Below are 11,000 nucleotides of genomic sequence, written 5' to 3' on the forward strand. Positions count from 1 at the left end.
TGTCTTTCTGTCCTGGGTTCATTTACATTCCCCCAAAAGATCTGTTGAAGTCCTAGCCCCCAGCGCCTCCGGATGTGACCTTATTTGGAAATAGGGCCATTGCAGAAGTAATTAGTTAAGATGAGGTCAGACTGGAGTAGGGTGGGCTCTTAATCCAGTATGACTGGCGTCCTTTTAGGACACAGAGGGAGACACGCAGGAGAAGCTGCCACAGGACAATGGAGGAAGAGACTGGAGGCATGCTGCTGCAAGCCGAGGGATGCGGGCAACACCAGGAGCAGGGAGAGGCAGGGGAGGAACCTCCCACAGGCTTCATAGACCGCGGCCCTGCCCACACTTTGATTTCTGACTTCTAATCTTCAGGACCATGAGAGAATACATTTTTTTTTAAACATCTTTATTGGAGTATAATTGCTTTACAATAGTGTGTTAGTTTCTGCTTTATAACAAAGTGAGTCAGCCATATGCATACATATATCCCCATATCCCCTCCCTCTTGCGTCTCGCTCCCACCCTCCCTATCCCACCCCTCTGGGTGGTCACAAAGCACTGAGCTGATCTCCCTGTGCTATGCGGCTGCTTCCCACCAGCTATCTATTTTACATCTGGCAGTGTATATATGTCCATGCCACTCTCTCACTTCGTCCCAGCTTACCCTTCCCCCTCCCTGTGTCCTCAAGTCCATTTTCTATGTCTGCGTCTTTATTCCTGTCCTGCCCCTAGGTTCTTCAGAACCCTTTTTTTTTTTTTTTTCAGATTCCATATATATGTGTTAGCATACGGTATTTGTAAGAACCTGGTTTGCGGTGCTTTGTTATGGCAACTCCAGGAAACGAAGGCACCCTCCCTGCCCCAACTCAGATGCTAATTCTTCTGCAAAGGCTTTCTGCTCTCTTCACAGAATTCAAGTTTTACCCCAACTGTAGCCTGTTCCAGGATGGATTTTAACCATGCTCTTTATTTCTTATTCCTCCACTAGACAGTGAACCCCACGAGTGGGAGGTGTGAGGCTCTGAATATCTCTGAAACTCCCAATCTCAGCACAAGGGATGAGCCAGTGAGTGACCCATTTGGGTCAGCCTGGCCCTAGGAGGGCAGCCCCCTGGCACTGCCCTCAGTGCCCTGTGCCTCCTGCATCTCCAGGTTCACCCCAGCCCTCCTTTCTGGCTAATGCTCTGTCACCCCACCTTCAACAGAAGGGACCCTTGGGCATCACTCTGGAATTCACCAGGAACTTGGTGCTTCAACATGAGAAACTAATCGGCTGGCGCCCTGCTTGCCCTGCTGACTGATTTTCCCAGCTTCCCTGAAGACTGAGGCTGCAGCCCACATCCTCCACTGAGGACATGCTGTGCTCAAACCTTGCTTGGCTACCCCTGCCGCTGAAAGGCGCATCCAGCTCCTCGCTGATGCCTGGCTGGGGTACAATCTTTGAAGATGCTCCATTTCCTTCGTTTTGTGATGGCAAACTTCTCCAGTCAACTATTTCTGCTCCTGTTTAAACAGTTTGCTCAGCTCCTTTCTCCTCATCATAGCGGCCAGAAGCGGCTCCCTGTTTCTGCTTCATTTTGAAATGCAGTTCATGTTCAAATCTGCGTGCATACGAATGACTCTGTGCTGCTACAATCTGGAGGTGTGGTTCTGGTGTAATCCAGCAACATCTGGAAAGAGCTCCCTGAGCTCCCAGTGCCGAGATCCCACAGCTGCAGTTTCCTCCCTCCCGAGGAGGGGAGAAGGGCCAAACAGCTGCTCTGTCCCCTGCTCCCTCCTCATCCTTCGTTGAGGACTCCCAGCTACCAAGGCTGCATATGACCTGCTTCCCCCATGAGTGATTCCTGAAAGAATCTCACAGACCTAGTGCTACTTCCCACCCAAACAAGAATCTCCCCCCAGCCCCCAGCAGGGCATCCTTCCACACACTGCAGGGTCCATTGTCCCTCTGCACAAGGTTCTTTTCATGTTGAATCTAAACTTCCCTCCTCATGACTTCCCTTTTGGATTTTCTTGGACATCCTGAGCAATGCTCACCAACAGAATTTCTACAATGATGCAATGTCCTCTATCTGCACAGCCCAGCACAGCAGGCACTGGCCAAGTGTAGCTACTGAGCATTTACAGCTTGGCTAGGGGAACTGAGGAACTGAATTTTTCATTTTGTTTCATGATAATTCATTTAAGTTCAAATGTACATGAGCTCTTATCACTAGTGTCTGCTGTGTTGGACAGAGCAGCCCCAGAATGTTTCTACTAAGAACCCAGGGCCAAAAATTGATGAATTGAGCTAATGCCCCTCTCCCTACTCCAAACAGATAGAAACACAGAATAAATCCTAACAACAAAAACTGTCTTATAAAACAAAGCCAAACTCAAAAGAAGAAAGAAAACCCTTCTTTGCCAGAGGACAAAGGAAATGTAGAGTCAGAGCATTAGCCGGGAATTCCATATAAACTTGGGACTGGGAGCCCATGAAAGAGCCCGAGTGGGGGGTGCATGAGGAGCAGCAATGGGGTCCCTGTGCTTCCCCATCTCCCTCTCTGAGCTGCATCCCAGGTCTTCTGGGCTCACGTGTACCTACCAGAACGCTGTTTCTCTCTAGGGAGATGTAAAGCCTTTCCTATGAAATATCTATTTCAGAGATTTTAAAATTATTATTATTTGGCTGGATTTTCCAGTGCTCTCATTTTAATTTGTTTTTGTTTTTAACAACATCCTTTTGCTTGTAATAATGCCCTCATGCCATTTGATGAATTCTCTCTCTCTCTCTCTTTGTCTCTCTGGCCATGTTTAATCATTAAAGCCGTATTAGGATGCTCTATTATTTCTAGTTCCTCAGGTGTGAATTCTCCAATGAGTCTTCTGCTGACTGCCCCCCACCGTGGGGGGTTCTCCTTGCACTTTGTACACCATCATCTCATCCTCCAGCCGCATTTTCCTCCGCCATAGTTCTGCTGGTTCCCAAGAACGGGAAGATTTTTCTACAGGACTGTATTTCAGAAGTGCTTTATGAGCTCACTTGTTCTAGATCCGTGGACTTTAAGCTCTCACTTCAGGGTTTTTGCACTGTAGTCCCGTGTGGATTTGGACTCTAACAGCCTGGACCTGGGGCTTTCACTGTTTAGGAGAAGCCATCACTGCCTAAGGCAGCTTTTTCCTCGTCTGCTTCTCCAGGCCAACCGGCAGAGATGCTCTGTTTCCTGTCATAAATTAGATAGCTCTTCCTGCTCTAAGCTTTCTGCAGGAAGCCCAGGTCTAGATCCTTTATAGATTCTGGGTCCTCTAATCTTCACACAAGACCCAAAGTAGGCATTGGACCCCAGCTCCTAAGATGTCTGTCTGGGTCTAATACTCCATCACCCCTCACTGCTAGGCTATGAGTTCTCTCTAATTGTCTGACTCCTGGAGACTTCCCAGGGCTGCTGCTAAATCTGACTAGGTACTTTTTTTAAATAAGTACTTTATTAAATATATATATATTTTTTTAAGCACATTTATATCTGTTTGGACAGGAAAGGAGTTTCCCACGTAGTTCATTTCACTGTTTTTCTGATGGATTTTTATCTGCTTATTTTATTGCTGTATGACAAACCACCAAAAAACTTAGTGGTTTGAACTATCAACAGACTTTTTCTTTGCGTACAAATCCATGCTTTGGGCAGGGCCCAGAAGTGATGGCTTGTCTCTGTTGGGTGTGGTCACTCAGGGCAGCTTGATAGAAGCTGGAGGACCCACTCCCAAGACAGCTCACGCACATGGCTGGCAGCTTGGGTTGCCTGGAGACCAGAGCTGGGCTGCAGTGCTCTCCATCAGGGGCCTCCATGCCTGTCCAGGTGAGCAGCTGGTTTTCCTCACAAAATGGTGGCCCGGTGCCAAAGGCCAGTATTTCAAGAGGCAGGAAATGAATGTGACCAGCCTCTTAAGGACTGTGCCTGAACGCTGACCCAGTGTCACTTCTGCCATGCTCTACTGTCAGGTGTCACTGAGCCTGCCCAGATTCAAGGGGTGGGGCATAAGTCATGCCTCTGAACGGGGTGACCAGCAAAGATTTTGCAGTGGTCTTTAATTCGCTATGACCACAGGGGCAGAGGTCTCCCACCTTCTTTTCTTCCACACTCTAGGTTTTTCAAACACTTATGACTGGAAATGTATTTGAGGATCCCCACAACCCTGCCTTCCTCTACACTCCAAACTTTCTCTTACCTTTATGAAATAAAATGCCCAGCAATGCTTAGGATGGCATCCTACCACTTTACCTCAAATCAGCGAACTTAAAGCAATGTTCCTGATGATCTATGGCCTAATTCCCAGCTGACATGAACTTCAGCATCCTTTTATAACATATTCATATGTGTCGACAAATCCTATCCTTTTTTCTCCCTTTGGCGTAAGGAGGTTGTACTTTGATATATTTTAAGAACATCTTTTCATGTATTCTTCCAAAAGCATGTCTGGAAAAAAAAAATGTACTTCTGATAAATATGTATTAAATGTGAAGCATTTAAAGATTGTTGAACCTGTTTTGTACCCTTATACATGTCTTTTTGAATTATTCTTAAAGGGTTTCTTAATCATTAATTACAATTAACTCCATCAATTGTTATGCTCTGTGCATTCTTGATCCATCCCCTGAAGCCTGATCAGTCTGCGTAATGGATGCCTCCTCACCTGCATCTCAGCGGGTCCTGGCGGCAAAGAAGTCAGTGAGTCCCTGGAGCACCAGGCAACCAAAAGGAACTGCTGCCAGACTTGAATTAGTGTCCTAGAATTTGCCCTGAGTAATGCAAGTTTTTCACTGACAGCCGTTTATACCACCCAAAAGGGATGCTTGGAGGTAGAAGGGACGCCATGAACGACAGGGTCAAGTACAAGGGCTAGTGGAGAGAGGCAACGACTGTGGTCAGAGAGTTAGGAGAATGAAATTGTGTGCCCCCCGAAGAACCTTCATAAAATGGTTGAATGTTCCCAAATTAATCACTGAGGAAACTGATCTGCATGCTTTTGGCAAACTGACCCAGCTTTGGATGTGAGGCGCAGCCACAGTCAGAGCCGAGTGGTGTGTGGGCAGGTGCCTTTGTTTCTCCGCTGCGTGTCCCTGTGGAGAGCTGACCGTGCAGCAATGACATGATCCCACAGACCCGGGTTCGGTCCAGCGCCACCGAGCCCAAGCGATGGGACTGCACAGTCCCTGCATCCCTGGATCCCAGCCGCTTCACCTGCAGCCGAGCCAGTAGCAGACGCCTTGGAAAAGTGGTCAGAATTGATCTAGCCGGTGCCTATAAAAGGCTTAGCTCTGTGCCTGGACAGAGGAAGTGACAAGCAAATGCTCTGCGTTACTTTTATTTTCTAAGGCCTGTCTCCCTCAGGAGATTGTGAATTCACAATGGAGATGGCAGATGGGAGCTTTGGCACATCTTTCATTTCCTGATCATATTTCCAAAGACTGGAAGCAGCACATTTCTCTATGCTTAAGACAATGGCCTTAGAAATGGGAACAGAGGCTACAAAGCCTCTGTTCCCTTTCAATGACCACATTTTCCATTCCTAGAATTTCCCTTTGGTTCTTTTTTTTTTTTTTTGAAACTACCTGTTTAGTTTCTTCGCAATGCCCTACTTTTGTCTATGTGGTCCATTCCTTCGTCTCGCTGAAAAACTTAAACATACTTATTTTAAGTGTTCTTCAGACTGTTCTGTCATCTGCAGTCCTGGAATGTGAATTCATTCGTGTGCTGTGTAGTCTCTGTACTTTTTCACTCTGAGTGCATCTTGCATGAGAATTATTGTCCGTGGGCGTCCTGAGCATCCTAGGTGGTGGAGGCATTTGTGGTGGGGGCAGTGGTTTGGCATTTGTGTCTTTGGCAGACAAGTGCTTCAACCAGTCCCAGATGCATTTTTCTGAGGCCAAACCCTGACTTCTCCCCTCAAGGCCTGTGTGGTATAAATATGAATTCTATACATCCAAGGTTGGCATTACAAAATCAGGAACCCACAGCTTACAGCAGGTACCCACTTGGTTGTCCCATTCACAGAAGTGACAGCCTGTGTCAGACCCCAACTTCATGAAGGGACTCGATCCCAGCTCTCTGCTGTCCCTACTCATGACACTGCCCTTAAACCCACCCCTCCACTCTGGTCTTGAATCCCATCTACCTCTGGTATCTGAGGTTTTCCCTTGCTTTCGTGTTTACACGCATTTACAGTTTTCTGTTGTACTTTATCCATCATTTCTGCATGTTTGAAGCAGGGGAGGCATTCTCCATCAATTCAGTTCACTGTATTGACTACAAGTCATAAAAAATACAGGCAATGCCTGTAGCCTGGTGAGGGCACCAGCAGACGTGACAATGCCAGTTAAATGTGGGCCAGATTCTCAGGCGGGCTCCTGGCCAGCTGTCCTAGTTTGATCCTCACAACCATTCTGTGGGTGAGGTATTCTTATCCCGATTTTATAGATAAGAAACTCAGAATTAGCATTTCCTTACTTCTCCAAAAGAAAAGGCCGGAATTGGCTGCGTTCCACCCAGAACTATGGAGAAGCTTCTGGAACTCAAGGCTTCCAGCACGGCCAGCAATAATGAGACACAGTCCTCATGCCAGGATCACAGAACGCAGGATGGGGTTAAAGAAGGGAGGCGGGGGCAGGGCGTGGCGGAGAGAAGGGCAATTCCTCCCCCGCCTCCGTTAGCCAGTCCAGGGCATGGCCTTGGGAGACCCGAGGGGACCCCATCCGGAGTTAGGGCTGCTAAGAACCATCAGAGGCCATTAAAAAACAAAGCGCGGGACAGCCCATTGTCTAGAGATGGTCGCTGCCATCCTCACCCACGTAAAAAGAGTGGAGGAACAGAGGGGCCCTGAGCTGTGTTAGGAAACAGGGAAGCCCTCTAAGCAGAGCAGGGCCGGGTAGAGACAGCCTGGGTCACCTGGACAGCGTCTGTCCCCAGTGCCTCTGAAAAGCCAGACGGCCGGGTCACTGACACGCCAGGAATGATCGGGAGTCCAAGTGACTCTGCACACGCTGTTTTCTCGGCCTCTCCAGAATCTTCCGGGAGAAGAGAAACCTAGAAGCTGTCCAGTTTCAAGCATGGGTCAAGGCACCAGCCCCCCGAGACGCTCTCCCACGTGGTTTCATTCCACGCACTTCCCAAGCCCTCAAGAGCAAAGCAGAAAAATGTTTCTTTTGGGACTTCCCTGGTGGCGCAGTGGTTGAGAATCCGCCTGCCAATGCAGGGGACAAGGTTTGAGCCCTGGTCTGGGAAGATCCCACATGCCGCGGAGCAACTAAATCTGTGTACCACAACTACTGAGCCTGCGCTCTAGAGCCCGCGAGCCACAACTACTGAGCCCACGCGCCTAGAGCCCACGCTCCGCAACAAGAGAAGCCCCCACAATGAGAAGCCCACGCACTGCAACGAAGAGCAGCCCCCGCTCGCCACAACTAGAGAAAGCCCGCGCACCGCAACGAAGACCCAACACAGCCAAAAATAAAAATAAATAACTAAATTGTTTTTAAATGTTTATTTTAAAAACTCAAGACAAAAATGAATAAAGTACATTATCATCCAAGATTTTCTCCTCACTGCCTTTTTCTCCGTTCCCGTGAGGCTCCATCACAGCCTAACTGAGCAGGCTGACCCGGTGTTATTAGTACACCCAGAGCCGGCTAGGGGCTGCTGGGAGTGAGGGGAGACCCCGCCAGGGAGAAGGGGTATACCACCCCACCCTCACTAGCATTAATAATAAAAGTGATAACAGGCAACCTATTTTGAGCCCAGCTCTGGGACAGCCCTGACCTGGGAGGCTGGCATGAGTTATTTCATAAAAGCCTTGGTGATGCTACCACTAGGTGGGCATCACAATCCAAAATTTTACTAGTAAGGAAACAAACTCAGAAGAATTCAGTAACTTGTGCCAAGTCACTCAGGTGCAAACAGGCAGAGATAAGAGCTGACCCCAGGTGGGTGACGGCAAAGACAGGGGCTGTGGTCCACACGAGCGCCCCCCTCCCCAGCAGGGAGTGCTTGTTCAGAACGACCCCCTTTCTGTGGAGGGGAGGGGTGGGGGAGCCACACGACCAGGATGGAGCCCAACTCTGGGGACCCTTCAGGATCCCCAGGGGAAGGTGGGGGTTTGGGGCCAGGCCTAAGTCCCGCCCATGATGTCAGGTTAAGTCAGGGCCCACAGAGACTTCTCAAGGCGAGACTTCAGGGCAAGAGGCTCAGCCAGGCGTGGCTGACAGCCACACGAAAGCCACTTCTGATTGGAGTGGGGAGGGAGGGAGGGAGCGGACACCTACCAGAATCTCAAGTTCGCGTGCTGAGCCATTGCTGCTCTGACCATGAGCAAAGGCAAGCTCGGTCATTCCAAACCCTGACCTCCCCATCTGGAGGGAAACCTCGTTCGGGCCGAAAATCAGCTGGGCCAGCCCACAGGGTCTAGGGTTACAGGCAGCTGGGATGTCGCCGGGGTAGGCAGGGAGTCTGGGAGCCCCGGACTCAAGGGCATCATCCCCTTGTGGTCCCTCCTGTAGCCTCTGGGTCTGGAACTGGGGCTGGTACAGAGGGGTGTCCCTGAATGTTAGGTGAATGAATGGATGACTTCCCAACTGATGCCATGGAGAGACCCCAGCCAGTACTCCAGGTCAGGAACCCTTGACCAAGGGGTAAGTTCCCCCCATCCCAGGGATGGTGCCATGGTTCTGTGGCTTCCCCAGTGGAAGCGGTCAGCCAGGCTCGGCAAGAACCCACAGATAACACACGCTCACCTTACTGGCCCTCCCTCCCTCCCTCTTCCCCGCCACCTCACCCCCGTGAGCCCCGCATCCCCACCCCCTGAGGCCATACCCTCTTATAAAGCAGGTGTCTCCGTCTGTATCATCTTCATCTGTATCTTCACCAGCACGAACATTGTATCTTCCACCCACCCACCCCCCGCTCCCTGGGACTGTGAGCTCCTTGCTGGCAGGTGCTGTGTCCTCCGCATGGAGAACCTTCTAGAAGCCAATGTCAGGCCCGGCCTCGAGCATGGTCCATACATGTGTGTGCTGGGCTAGGTAGCATGCGAACCGGTGGAGTGTGGAGGGATAGACACAGGCAGAGCAGGGTGCAGGGAGATGCAGGGAAGAAGCCCCCAAGTTCCAAGGACTGACTGAGGTGCTTTGCAAACTCCTGACACAGATGCAATAATCACTTCCATTTTACAAAGGGGGTTTACGGAAGCTAGTGTCTCCCCCAGGGGCCGCAGCTGGAGAGAGGGCATCCGAGTTTCAACCTCACCTCTGTCTGTCTGCAAGTCTGTGCTCTTAAGCGTGATGCCTGGTGCCCTGCCTGGTGCCCAGAGAGGCGTGTCATCCTAGTCACCAGCCTCTCCCCCCAAAAGTCTGAGCCTTCCTGGTGCCGGCCTCTCTGTGAGATCCCCTGGGGGATGGCATGGCATCAGCCAGAGGGGAGGTGCTGGGAGTGGGCGGCGGGCTGCTGGCGGGTGAGACCTCTGGGCAGAGGGAGCCGCAGAGAGATGAGAAGAAGCCTTGGTGGAAGGCGGAGTTGGGTGGCGGGCGTTCCAGGCGCTTCTCAGAATGCCGAGCTCTGTGTCTCCATCTCTCTGGCGGGGAGGAACCAGGGCCAAGGACACAGCGCCAGTCACCACGCAGCCCAGGCATCATAAAGGGGGTTGCGCCAGGGCCCCACGGAGGGACGTGAGCCTGGAAAGGCCCTGGGCCTCCAGGACCAATGTGGGCCAAGTTGACTTGACCACTGGGATGGTCTGCCATTGACTCGGTCAGAAACACACGGTCTCAACCAAAATCACAGGCGATGAAAGACCACCACAGCTAAACAAGCTGACACATCACCTACACCCACAAAAAATAACCTCTGAGCCCCAGAACCGCTGATGTTGGGAGGGAGGGAGAGAGGGCACACTCGGGGGTGCTTCAGTCCCCACTCCCACCCATGGAGCCACCCCCGGAGGACCCCGAATCCAGGTCACATGAGGAAGGGGCTGACCTGAGACCGAGAGGGCCAAGAAGCCAGAGATGAACCCCCAGTGATGATCAGGGAGAAGCGAGCATCGATCAAGACCCCAAACTCTAGAACGGATGCTGGCCAACACAGCCTGGGGGCCAGACCCAGTCCATGGGCTGCTCCTACACAGCCCATGAGCTGAGAATGTTTCTCACATTTCACGGGGTTGAAAGAGGAAAAAAGAAGAAGAGGAGGAAAAGGAGGGGGGAGGAGGGGGAGGGGAGGGGGAGGAGGAGGAAAAGGGGAGGGAGGGAGGAGGGGAGGAGGGGGAGGGGAGGGAGGGAGGAGGGGAGGGAGGGAAGAGGGGAAGGAGGGGGAGTGAGGAATGGCAGAGACCATACATGGTGTGCAAAGGCTAAAACATTAAACAAGACCAAAAGACAACCCTCAGAATGGGAGAAAATATTTGCAAATGAAGCAACAGACAAAGGATTAATCTCCAAAATATACAAGCAGCTCATGCAGCTCAATATCAAAAAAACAAACAACCTAATCCAAAAATGGGCAGAAGACCTAAATAGACATTTCTCCAAAGAAGATATACAGATTGACAACAAATACATGAAAGGATGCTGAACATCACTTACCATTAGAGAAATGCAAATCAGTACTACAATGAGGTATCACCTCACACCAGTCAGAATGGCCATCATCAAAAAATCTACAAACAATAAATGCTGGAGAGGGTGTGGAGAAAAGGGAACCCTCTTGCGCTGTTGGTGGGAATGTAAATTGGTGCAGCCACTATGGAGAACAGTATGGAGGTTCCTTAAAAAACTAAAAATAGAACTACCATATGACCCAGCAATCCCACTACTGGGCATATACCCTGAGAAAACCACAATTCAAACAGAGTCATGTACCACAATGTTCATTGCAGCTCTATTTACAATAGTCAGGACATGGAAGCAACCTAGGTGTCCATCATCAGATGAATGGATAAAGAAGATGTGGCACATATATACAATGGAATATTACTCAGCCATA

Source organism: Eubalaena glacialis, chromosome 11 (assembly GCF_028564815.1).
Source record: "Eubalaena glacialis isolate mEubGla1 chromosome 11, mEubGla1.1.hap2.+ XY, whole genome shotgun sequence".
NCBI classification, from domain to species: domain Eukaryota; kingdom Metazoa; phylum Chordata; class Mammalia; order Artiodactyla; family Balaenidae; genus Eubalaena; species Eubalaena glacialis.